The 13,669-nt window shown below is 38.4% G+C and overlaps 1 protein-coding gene across 2 annotated transcripts in view; it reads right to left on the reverse strand.

Moving 5' to 3' along the window:
• The window catches only part of PRKG1 (protein kinase cGMP-dependent 1), a 1,413,309-nt gene that overhangs the window by 223,190 nt on the left and 1,176,450 nt on the right, over window positions 1–13,669 (reverse strand). The window lies entirely within an intron of this gene.

The raw sequence follows: 13,669 nt of genomic DNA on the forward strand, positions 1-13,669 counted from the left end.
GTGGATATAAGAAGTTGACAAATACAAAGTATTAATTGCTTATAGTAGCAAAGGGCAAAGGTTCTAAAACCAGTTATTTTCTATGACTTCAAGTTCTGACTATTCTGGGGTAGGTTTAAAAATAAACATATCTTTTATTTACCCCCATATATTGTGAAAAATATATTATATTAAAATTTCATAATTTTTAAATTCTCAAATTTAAAAGTTAACATCAGGCACGTTTTACTTTTCTCTCATTCTCAACTATTTGTGTTTAGTAACACCAATTCAAAAGTCTTGAAGTAAAAAAAAAAAAAAAAAAAAATCTATTTCTCCAGGATGGCAAATCCATGTTCCTAAAGGGAACAAAGTACATATGGATGGGGGTGGTAGAAAACCTGTATTCTTCTTAAGGAATGTTTGTGGAAAATGTTCCTTACAAACCAACATGTCTCCCCATATGGGGAGCAGATTTGCAGCAAAGATGTTGCTAAGTAGACAGTGAGAGAGGCAGTCAGTCATCTGCGTAGCAGGCAACTGTCATCCGCTGATGCTGACAGCATCACTAACTCAAACACTCAGGAATATTCTAGAAAACAGAAGGGCAGCCACTACACCTTACAGGACAAACTCAATACCCACACATTTGGGCTGTGGGATAGTTTAGAACAGCTTCTGTGTCCACTTAGAGGGAAAAGAGGGTGACAGGTCCATCTGCTCTAAAATCACTTCAGTTAACAATGGAAAACTCGAGCGTTCAGCCAAGAGGAGACCACAAGTATTTTTATGCTAAGTGAGCCTCTATCATCTAAATGATAGGGGACTGGTAGAGGACACATGTGTTGTATATCTCAGAAGAGTATGAGCAATGAGAAAAGAGGGAAAAAAGGCAGCAATATACCTTTCTCCCAGGCACTATCGTTACGTTACACCTAAATTGGGTAGGAAAAGGAGACAATGATAAAATGAATTTCCCAAGCACTGAGAACTCCTTAGGATGTCCATTTTGTCTGACTGGTCACTGTTGCATGTAACTGAAGTAGAGTTTACTGAAAAGGCAAAGCACTTCAGTTTGAACCCCAGCTTCTGGCTGACTAGCTGTTTGTGCGAGTAACTTAAACCTCACCAAGTCTCAGTTTTTCCACATATAGAATGGGGCCAATAATGACTGATGTAAGTATGAAATATACAACATATGTAAGAGTATTTTGCACAGTGTCTTGGAGGGCAGTAAATCAGTCTTATTTACCTTGAAACACCTCAGCATCAAACAATATTACAATACACTTTTGCTAAGAGTGACTAGACAAATTTAAGAGAGTTAAATTAAAGTGCATGTACCTGCCTAGCTAGCTCAGTCAGTAGAGCATGACACTCTTAAAGTGCAGGCTGTTTAAGTTAAAAATATTACAGTGGGTATGATTCTGGGAACTCAAACTGGGGCTCTGGAACAACCTAGAGGGGGTGGGAAAGGGTGGGAAGTGGGAGGGAGGTTTAAGAGGGAGGAGACATATGTACATTTATGGCTAATTCATCCTGATGTATAGCAGAAATCAAACCAATATTGTAAAGCAATTATCCTTCAATTAAAAATAAATAGAAAAAAAGAAAAAATCTTACAGCATAATGTAGTTGCATATAGGCATACTGGTTTAACTTCTTAATAGTTTATCTTATATTTCCTCATGTGGAACGTGGGGATCACTGCTACTTCAGATTACTTTAGGCAGTACAATAATGAACATGTAATAAACATGTTTATTTTGTGTATTATTTCTTTAATTAGTATTGAACTTATTTACCTAGATGTATCGATCCATATTGTCAATGACATTTTTGTTCAGAAAAAGGGTGAAGTAGGGAATTAACTCATGAGTCTGTAAAACACCAATTTCCTCTTGGAGAAAGAAGGGGTCTTTCCCCATCCTTAGGTTACCACTGATCTGCTCTCTGTCACTATAGATTAGTTGGCACTTTCTAGATTTTATATAAATGGAAGGAAACAGTATTTACTCTTTTTATCTGGCTTATTTCACTCATCATAATTACTTTGATATCCCTCTGTGTTGTTGAATGTTGAGTGTCAATACTTCACTGTTTTTGTTGCTCAAAGTACATGATTTATTTATCCATTCATCTGTTGACACACATTTGGGTTGTTTTGAGTTTGAAGATATCACAAATAAAGCTGTCATGAGCATATGTGGACTAGTCTATGTATAGATATAAGCTTTTAGGTTTCATATAAATACCTAGGAATGGAATAGATGAATGATGTAGCAGTTAAACTTTTTAAGAAGCTGCCAGACTGTCTTCAGAACTAATTGTTTCATTTTCATCACTACCCTCCAAGTAGTATATGAAATTTCTATTTGTTCCACATCCTCTCCAACATCTAAATTTTAGATATTCCAAAGTACACTGTGGTTTTAAATTGCATTACCCTAGTGACAAATCACGGGGAACAAATTTTCATGTGCTTATTTGTGGTCAGTTTCTCTTTATTGACGAAATGTCTGTCTAAATCATTTGCCTATTTAAAAATTAGGCTGTTTCTTTATAATATATATATAAATAATATTATTAATATATAATAATAATCTCTAATTATTGAGATTTGAGATTTCTTCACATAGTCTGGGGGGCTTCCCAGGTGGTCCTAGTGGTAAAGAACCCACCTGCCAATACAGGAGGTATAAGAGACATGGGTTTGATGCCTGGGTTGGGAAAATCTCCTGGAGGAAAACACAGCAACCCACTCCAGTATTCTTGCCTGGAGAATACCATGGATAGAGGAGCCTGGCAGGCTACAGTCTCCAGAGTCGCAAAGAGTCAGACATGAATGAAGCGACTTAGCATGCACACATGCAGATCAATCTGAGAGAACAATATGGAGTCTCATAACGCATGAAAGTGATGTAGCAAATACAGTATATCTCAACATTTCTCTTGGAAATGTTTTATAGTTTTCAGTGTATAGGTTTTGCGCATCTTTTTTCAAATTTATCTCTAATTACTTCATAATTTTAAGCTATTATAAACGACATTTTTTCAATGTTTGAGTATTTGTTATTTGATTAAATTTTGTGATTAAATTATAGATACCTATCTGATTATTTTATGACATACTTGAACATGGCCCTGGGAAGAAGTGGTGAACCCGAAGCCCCTTAAATATTACTTGAAATGTCCTAAAAATGTTTATTGTACTTGCCCTAATGCCTGGAACATGGGGGGAGACAGTTATCACATAGCACAGTTTCTGAACGACTTCCCACTCCCATTTCTTTGTAAGAATGAGGAATGAGAACAATGTGAAGCTAATATGTCTGGAAACGCTTGTTTCATGTCGATACAGTCTCAATCAAAATACATTACTATATGTTACATTCAAGATAATTTTTGGCAAGAATATTCAGAGGGTTTTAAAACAAATTTTCAGTCATAATAAGAGATTAGTGTAATGACAATGAATCTAACTAATTAAAATCATTGTTGCCTGTCTAAAGTATGATTGATAACAAGTCATTTTTCTTCTACACTGTATGAAGGAAAAATTAAGAAGCAATCATTTAGACTCAGAAGAATAAAAATGACAGACACAAAATACTAGCTGAGTTCATTAACAAGGAAATTAGCTTCAAATGAAATATTTAATATCTGTTTTTGAAGAGATTTTCAAGTTTACATTATACTTTCTTATCTAATGGCACCTGAAGGAAATTATCTTTCTGAATGACCTGTTGGAGAATAACAATGAGGGACGAATTGTTTTGTAAGAGCTCAATTTCCACCACTGAAATGACCTTGTATTTAAGACAACAGGGATAAAGAAAACATTTTATGGAAAAGTACTAAAACTCTATGATGTTTCCCCAATCATACACAAAAATCTTGGGTTACTGATCAGTTACTGGTAATTATAAAATCTAAATCAACTACTAATGATATATTTGTATCCACAGTGCACACTAAAGCATTTACAAGATTATCAAGTAAATTTAAACAACAACAAAATTGTTTTCTAGCACTAATTTTATATTCCAGGTGAAGCTATTCTTTGGAAAAGTCCAGACAGCATGTGTTCAAATTGTGTTGATGCAATTAAATCCATTTGTGTGTGTGTGTGTGTGTGTGTGTGTGTGTGTGCATAGACTAGGCCAAAGGTGTTCCCATACTACTATCTGTAATTTAAGATGTGTATGTGAGGAGGGAGTTGTGTATATGTGGAGGTGGGGGGAGGCAGGAAATCGGGTGTGTAATTATATTTTGTATGTAATATAGCTTCTTTAAAACCAAGATATGATTACCATAAATCTTCTGATGGGTTCCTTGACATTGAAGTTCAATAAAGTATTGTATCCTGGACATATTTATGTTAAGATATGAGAGAAGATGTTCACATCACGACTCTAAGTGCCTAGAGAACAACAGGTCACTCCGTTGTGTCCGACTCCTTGCAACCCCATGGACTATAGCCTGCCAGTCTCCTCTGTCCATGGAATTCTCCAGGCAAGAATACTGGAGTGGGTAGCTGTTCCCTTTTCCAGGGGATCTTCCCAACCCAGAGATCAAACCCAGGTCTCCCGCATTGTAGGCGGATCTTTTACCATTTGAGCCACCAGGGAAGTCCAAGAATACCAGAGTGGGTAGCCTATCCCTTCTCTAGGGGATCTTCTTGACCCAGGAATCGAACCAGGGTCTTCTGCATTGTAGGTGGATTCTTTACCAGTTGAGCTACCAGGGAAGCCCTAAAGGACTGCTGGAAGCCTCCAGAAGCTAGCAGAGATTCTTCTTGAGAGCTTTCAAAGGACGTAAGTCCATGGTGATCCTGATTTGAATCTCCAGAATTCTTTTAAAAAATAACATATTTTGTCTTAAGATACTCAATTTGTGATAATTATCATGGCCACCCTAGAAACCAATACTGAGAAATTATCATAGAGTATGGAATGGATGAGAGGTGAGCAAGACTGGCCACAATGACCAATTAGAAGGACCTACAGTAACCCAGGTGACAGAGCGTTAATCAAAACTCATCAGCAGTGGCCATAATCAGAAGAGTGGCAGTGAGAATGGCAAGACAAAGGTGATGTTGAGAATTATTTAGAAGGTAGAATCAATAGGATTAGTTGTCCATGATTAGGATATTTAGGAAAGAAGAGAGTCAGAAATAGTTTTCAAATGTTTGGTTTGAGAAACACTTATTGGAATAGGATCACTTGAAAGGAAGAGACTTGGATGGTGGTAGAGAGAAAATGAATTCAGTTTTGTCTCAGTGCCAAAAGAATTGATGCTTTTGAACTGTGGTGTTGGAGAAGACTCGAGAGTCCCTTGGACTGCAAGGAGATCCAACCAGTCCATCCTATAGGAGATCAGTCCGGGGTGTTCATTGGAAGGACTGATGTTGAAGCTGAAACTCCAGTACTTTGGCCACCTCATGCGAAGAGTTGACTCATTGGAAAAGACTCTGATGCTGGGAGGGATTGGGGGCAGGAGGAGAAGGGGACGACAGAGGATGAGATGGCTGGATGGCATCACCGACTCGATGGACATGGGTTTGGGTGGACTCCAGGAGTTGGTGATGGACAGGGAGGCCTGGCCTGCTGTAGTTCATGGGGTTGCAAAGAGTCAGACACAACTGAGCGACTGAACTGAATTGAACATCTAAAGTAAATAAGAGATGTCTAAGTAGATGTGCCTATAGACATGTCTAACTCCAAGTCTATTGTGGGTTCAGAGTTCAGGAAAAAGCTTGGGGATGGAGATATAACAAGAATGATATGACACTTTGGGATTCTCCCACAGTATCATTGAGCATGCTCTCTAATTTCCTGTTTAATCTGTAAATCCTCAACAATGAAGAAAGCTGAGACCAGAGAATTGAGGGAACTAGTTCTTTTGAGGCCACTGCTCTTCCCAACAAGCCAAACTCAGATTTCCCTCCTTGTCTCATCTTACGGATGAAGGAGTGATACTAAGAAAGCAATTCTGGCTCCTCCCAATCAGTTGTGCTGAATGCAGCTGGCCCTAAGTACTGATAGCTTTTTAGCTTTGGACCATTTAGCCACAAATCCAGGACAACAGGAAAAAAACCCACTAGACATTCTGTTACATTTTTCATAGATAATCCATTATAATCTTCAAAAAGAGTAATTTTCACTAAAATTTCACATGTTAATCATAATCCCTGCCACACAAAAGACAAAGAAGTAAAGAAAAGGAAAACCCTAAAAGTCTCGGGTGCAGGAAATCGAGAGGAGAGGAGTCCTATGGTTAGAGAAATGAGCTGGAACTTTGGCAGAAGAGCTCATGAGGGGCAGGGGAAGGAGTCCTGCTATGACCCAATCAAGACCGCAGCTGAGATGGAGCCCTATAAAGTCCTGGAATATTTCTTCACACAAAACACAAGTTTTAGATACAACTCTGTGTGTTGTTACAGGTAGGCCTCAAAAAAGGTTTTCCTTGAGAGAAACAGAAACCCAAACCTTGCAACTGAAAAATCTAAATTCTTTCTATTCTATCTTCATGGTACAGGGATAGGATCAGGGAAGGACAGTACTGGGGGAAGATACAAAAGAGGCTTGAATGGTATATATAGTATTTCATTTACAAATAAATAAATAATAATCAGATTCAGATACTGCAAAATATTAAAATGTTGTGTCCAAAATTTGTTATAATTTGTATTATTATTTTATTAATTTTTTAAAAAGCAGATTAAGAAATGTTAGATAACTTCTAATACTAATGTCTGTTAAACTGGCTTGGTTTATTCATTTTTTAAAAATTTAATTGTAGGAAAATTACTTTACAATATTGTATTGGCTTCTGCCATACACCTGAACCCACCCCTACCTCCTGAACCCACCCCCCATCTTCTACCCCATCACACCCCTCTAGGTTGTCCCAGAGCACTGGGCTGAGCTCCCTGTGTCACACAGCAAATTCCCACTTGCTATCTATTCTACATATGATAACATATGTGTTTCCATGCTATTCTCTCAATTTGTCCCACCCGCTCCTTCCCCCACTGTGTCCACAAGTTTGTTCTCTATAAAACAAAACCCTCAGAATGGGAGAAAATAATTGCAAATGAAACAAGAGACAAAGGATTGATTTCCAAATACACAAGCAGCTCATGCATCTCAATACCAAAAATATAAACTACTAAATAAAAAAAAATGGGCAGAAGACCTAAACAGACATTTCTCCAAAGAATACATACAGATGTATGGCCAACAAACACATGAAAAGATGGTCAACATCGCTCATTATTAGAGAAATGCAAATCAAAACTGCAATGAGGTATCACCTCGTCCCCCTCAGAATGGCCATCATTACAAAATCTACAAACAATAAATGCTGGAGGTGATGTGGAGAAAAGGTTTATTCTTTTTTGTATTAACAAGGAAGGGCCTGGCATGTGGCCAAGGTGTTCAGAATGATAAACAATAGCTGGGATAGTTCCTGGAGGGAGGAGTCTTGCTGACAGAGGTCTGCTATCAAATATCACCATTTAACAGAGTGGCCCATGGCTGCATTTGGCAGCCAAGGGTCTGTTCCAGTTGAAGAGGCCAAATCTCAAGAGAATCAGAAGCTGTGACCTAAGGAAACTTAGGCACCATCTACTTCAACTGGCTCAGTTTACAAATTCAGACCCAGAGAGATTAACTGGCTTGCTCAGTGAGTGGATGATTCAAAATCTAATGCTTATGCCAATTCTACCAAGTGTTCTAAACTTGAGTCAAGAAGTAGCACAACATTCTTGGGAAGAGCAATGCTGATGATAAAAAGTAATGATGATGGTGGTGGTGATGATGATAGCTAATATTTTTGAGCACTAATCTAAATTCTAAGTACTCACTTTAATGCTTTATAAATATCCACTTAATTATTCCTCGCAACAACCCGCAAAATTAGGCATTATCATCATCTCCACATAAGATCAAAGGAGAACCTCTCAGGGACTCAAAGGACAGAGTGGATCCCAACCAAGGCAGTCTGACATTTGAGCTGGAACTCATAAGCATATGCTGTGCTCAAGACTCAAGTGTTAGGGGAAGGGGCAGGATGAGAGGGATGGGGCAAGTGGGCGATCAATCTTTCTCTCTCAGGTTCAACTAGGGCTTATATATTTCCCATTACTACAGATGAAAAGTGTGTATTTGGCTTAGAATTTGACATCATCTGATGCCAGTGTGAATTCTACATGATTTTAAGTCAGGTAGAGATCCTAAAGCAATGATATGTCAGAGTGTAGAGGGACTGACTTATTGGACTATACTTGAAGTAAATTCCCCTAAACACAATTTTAGTTTTCATGTACATAAAGAAGTACTTCTGAAAAGAGTAAAACATTTTGTCCTCTGGTGTAGAAAAACCATTATCACAGCAAAAAAATAATGCTTAATCCAAGCTACACTTGAATAATTCACTTTATGTTGACCAAAAAAAAAGGGAAAGCAATAAGTAAACCAAATTTTTCTAGAAATGAGATTCTATTGGTTAGTGAATGTCAATAATGTCGACTAAGGATAGCTAGATTTATGACTACTGTTCTCCATCCAAAAAGAAATGAAGCTTGTTAATTCTAGAGAGAGAACTACCGTATCATAGTAGGGTTCTGGAGTTGGGTTACTGAGGTTACATTTCAGCTCTGTCATTCAACTATATACTGTGTGTGTTTAATCAATCTAATATTGCTGTTGCTGCTGCTGAGTTGCCTCATTCGTGTCTGACTCTTTGCGACCTCATAGACTGCAGTCCATCAGGCTTCTCTGTCCATGGGATTCTCCAGGCAAGAATACTAGAGTGGGTTGCCACGCCCTCCTGCAGGGGATCTTCCCGACGCAGGGACTGAATTCACATCTCTTCTGTCTCCTGCATTGGCAGGCGGGTTCTTCACCACTAGCACCACCTGGGAAGCCCCAATACTAGAATTTGGCACTCTTAAATTTTAAAAGAATGGTCAAGGATTAATTTCAATACTACCAATTTGTCAATACTGATCCTTGGAACATCCTCACTAAAATAAAACAAAAATTCCTAGTACACTTAAAATTTATTTGTGAGTAAATGAAAATCTGAAATGCCATGTTACACCAACATAGAGAACGCTAACTATAAAATTTGTCTTCCATGGATAAAAATCATAAGGTTTCCAAAGAAGCACAGGTATTACTCAAAAGGATATATACACAGCTGCTCAAAAGACTTTATATCCTAAAGTTACATAACTTTTTAAGTTATTTGCAGGGAAACAAGTAAAACAAATCAATCTGATTTGTGAAAAGTCAGAATTTCTTGTGTGAAACATTGAAATTCAAAGAAAAGATCAAAAAAGAACACAGACATACAAGGAAAACTAGGTTAGTAACTAGAACATCAAAACATTAAAATGTCAAAAAATAATCAAAACAAGGAAATAACAAGGGTAAAACTAATAGGCTTCCTTCACTGGAATCTAGTTACCAAACTTTAAAGAGGCATATCTGATTGACAGAAGTCACAAAATGGCAACTCACAGGTCAAACCATTTGCAGAAATGTTCTATTTGATAGCAGAGCTATTTTTTAAGTTATAAAATCACATATCTTTTTCAGAATCCATTTTTTTATGGTTTTTTCCTTAAAAAGTACAAACAACAACAACTACAAAAAAAAACAGCAATGAGCTGGAGCTCAGTAATTGCTCCCCTCATTGTATAAGGGTTTCTAGTTTGCACTGGTTTTACTCACCTTATTTTTATTCCTTTATAATATATTACCAGCCTGTCATCTATAGTCAAGTGAGTTGATAAACTCTTGTTTGTGTTAGTTGCTCAGTCATGTCTGACTCTTTGCCAGACCCATGGACTGTAGCCCACCAGGCTCATCTGTCCACAGAAATCTCCAGGCAAGAATACTGGAGTGGACTGCCATTTACTACACCAGGGAATCTTCCCTGCCCAGGGATCGAACCCGGGTCTCCTGCACTGTGGGCAGATTCTTTACCATCTAAGTCACCAGGGCTGGGACAAAGTGAAAGTGTTAGTTGCATTCGACTCTTTCTGACCCCATGGACTGTAGCCCACCAGGCTTCTCTGTCCATGGAATTCTCCGGGCCAGAATGTTGGAGTGGTAGCTACTCCCTTCTCTAGGGGATCTTCCTGACCCAGGGATCAAACCTGAGTCTCCTGCATAGCAGGCAGGTTCTTTACCATCTGGGCCATCAGGGAAGCACCTGGTAGATAAGCCCTTATCCACCATCAAATTAATTCAAGTCATGAAAGTGATCAATTGAAGACAAGTCATGAAAGTGATCAACTTCAGAAAGGATTGCAAGACTGAACATCATTAGGGAGCTTCATTTGTTCACTCACTCATTCGTTCATTCAACAAATATACATTGAGTTGAAAAATGTCAGATACTGAGCTCAAATAAGAATATAAGCATTTAGGATTTCTTTTCATTAAGAAATTAGGCAGTCTTAAGCAGTCATGAAATTAAAAGACACTTACTCCTTTGAAGGAAAGTTATGACCAACCTAGATAGCATATTGAAAAGCAAAGACATTACTTTGCCAACAGAGGTCCGTCTAGTCAAGGCTATGGTTTTTCCAGTAGTCATGTATGGATGTGAGAGTTGGACTGTGAAGAAAGCTGAGAGCCGAAGAATTGATGCTTTTGAACTGTGTTGGAGAAGACTCTTGAGAGTCCCTTGGACTGCAAGGAGATCCAAACAGTCCATTGTGAAGGAGATCAGCCCTGGGTGTTCTTTGGAAGGAATGATGCTAAAGCTGAAACTCCAGTACTTTGGCCACCTCATGCGAAGAGTTGACTCATTGGAAAAGACTCTGATGCTGGGAGGGATTGGGGGCAGGAGGAGAAGGGGACGACAGAGGATGAGATGGCTGGATGGCATCACTGACTCAATGGACGTGAGTCTGAGTGAACTCCGGGAGTTGGTGATGGACAGGGAGGCCTGGCGTGTTGCAATTCATGGGGAAGCAGAGAGTCGGACACGACTGAGCAACTGAACTGAACTGAAAGCAGACATAGATCAGGATGTATACCAACATGTATGTCATAGAGAGAACTGAGGATAAAACAATGGTGAATTTTAGGAAATGAAATGAGAAATTCTAAAAAGTGCTAACAATTTGCTAATAATTGCAGGGATCTCAAAGGATGAGAATTCCAAAGAAGGAGGGGGTGGTCAACAGTGTAAAAGTATGGCTGAGCAGTGAAGTATGGCTGAGTAAAGGAAGATCGAAAAGAAAAATCATTCTAAGATATAAGTAGCACATTCCTGACATTTAAGAGGACATAAGTAGAGAAGGCAGATAAAGCCAGGTTGAGTGGTGAGAAAATGAGAGTAAAGGGCATAAAAAAAGTGTTGAAGATAGGCTGGAGGGTAGTTGTAATGGGAAATGATGGAGTCGGGTAATTGAGATGGCCAGGGGAGAGGACTGAATATGTGCAGAGACAGATTTGGCACCAGACAGTTCACAAGAACAATCACATGCTAGAATGAATTCCATCTAGATGGAATCAGTCAGTCAGTTCAGTCGCTCAGTCCTGTCTGACCCTTTGCGACCCCATGGACTGCAGCACGCCAGGCTTCCCTGTACATCACCAACTCCCAGAGCTTACTCAGACTCATCTCCATCGAGTCAGAGATGCCATCCAACCATTTCATCCTGTCATCCCCTTCTCTTCCTGCCTTCAATCTTTCCCAGCATCAGGGTCTTTTCCAATGAGTCAGTTCTTCATATCAGATGGCCAAAGTATTGGAGTTTCAGCTTCCACATCACTCCTTCCAATGAATATTCAGGACCGATTTCCTTTAGGATAGACTGGTTGGATCTCCTTGCAGTCCAAGGGACTCCCAAGAGTCTTCTCCAACACCACAATTCAAAAGCATCAATTCTTTGGCACTCAGCTTTCTTTATAGTCCAACTCTCACACCCATACATGACTACTGGAAAAACCATAGCTTTGACTAGATGGACCTTGTTGGCAAAGTAATGTCTCTGCTTTTTAATATGCTGTCTAGATTGGTCATAGATTTTTTTCCAAGGAGCAAGTATCTTTTAATTTCATGGCTGCAGTTACTATCTGCAGTGATTTTGGAGCCCCCTAGATGGACTACCATTAACTTAAATTTTGATAACAGAGCCAAGTTTCGTAACTTTTCCGTAAACCGTATCCCCAAGTTCACTTCTTGAGACACATTCTGGAAAGGTGTTTTCAGTCTAAAACTTTCTTTAGTTTGCACCAAAATTCACTGACAATAAATTACAAGAGAAAATCTGTGAATAATCAGTTATGTTTATTTTCTGGTGTTTCACTTGTTATCTCAATCAGAAATGATTGAAATGCTTCTATTGCTTTGCCTCTGCTTGAGATGGACATTTTCCACAGAGGCATTTAATCCTGGACCAATGAAATCAGGTAATATTATTCCTGAAAATCCTCTACATATAATAATAATCAAGAGAAAGCAAGATTAGAGTACAAATGGTATTTTTTTTTTCAGTTTATACTAGGATGAGGATACCTGTTGCCTTCCTTTGTATATTCACATTGAATATGGTATTTCTTTCAACTTTGCCATTGGAAATATCTAATGGCAAGTACCTGTTCATCAAATAGGGCTCAAACGGTCTCAGTAAAGAAAAAACAAAATCAAATGCATTTAATTCTTAATTTTCATAAGGTAATGTGCCCTGAGTAAGATGACTTATCAGGATCTGTTTCAGTTCTGTAGCTGTGAACCGGTAAGAGAGAAAGTAAAACCTGCCAACTGATTGGGGTTTTAAAAATAAAAACTCCTGAATACTTTTTAGCAAAATTTATAATGCAGTCTCTTAAACAAAGGCATAATTTGAAATGGAAGCAAACCTGACTGTTCCAAATATTTTAGAAATTGTCCTATTGCTATCTCTTTAGTCACACCTGTATCTGGAATTTGATACCAAAATAAATGTTTATTGCTTATTAGTTATTCAAGTGGTTGATGTAATTTGAAAAGTCTCATAGATAGGTAGATAAATAGACATTTAATTGAGATGTGCTACTTATTGGGAAACATTGGTAGGTATTTGTCTTCTTGTCATGCATTCTGTGAGATGCATGGTACAAAGTCAACTGGGTTTTTTCAGGTGTATATGGGAAGACATTCCAAATGCTTGCTGTTGAGTTTACAAGTAGAATTTCAGTGACACTGCAGTCACACCTTTATGAGTCCAGCCTTTCAAGCCCATCCACAGTGAATGTGAATATTCATTACCTTCCCTTGCAACTCCTCCTCTGCCTCCACTACCATAGCCAGAGATGATAACCACCACCCAGAACCCCAGAGGTGAACCGCAGAAGGCTTCACTGCCTTCTGATGTATTGTCTGTACAGTCAGGTTTAGGGATTTCAAAATTCTCAACCAGTCATCTTCCTATATGATTCCAAGTAAAACCGTCATACATAATAGGCTTTGCAGAGACTTCTCCTGATCTTTAAAGTCTTTACAGAGATTACAATTGAGGAGAATTGTTACCAAATCAAATGAAATAAAATAGTTTATTACATAAATTAACCATCAATTCCAAAGCCTACCCAAACAGATTCTAAGTTCAGCTGGAAATGGATAAAATTGGATCATCAAGGGTCTGTGTCTGAGGGTAGAATAAGAACTAAATACCCATTAT

This window comes from Bos javanicus, chromosome 26, assembly GCF_032452875.1.
Source record: "Bos javanicus breed banteng chromosome 26, ARS-OSU_banteng_1.0, whole genome shotgun sequence".
Taxonomy (NCBI): domain Eukaryota; kingdom Metazoa; phylum Chordata; class Mammalia; order Artiodactyla; family Bovidae; genus Bos; species Bos javanicus.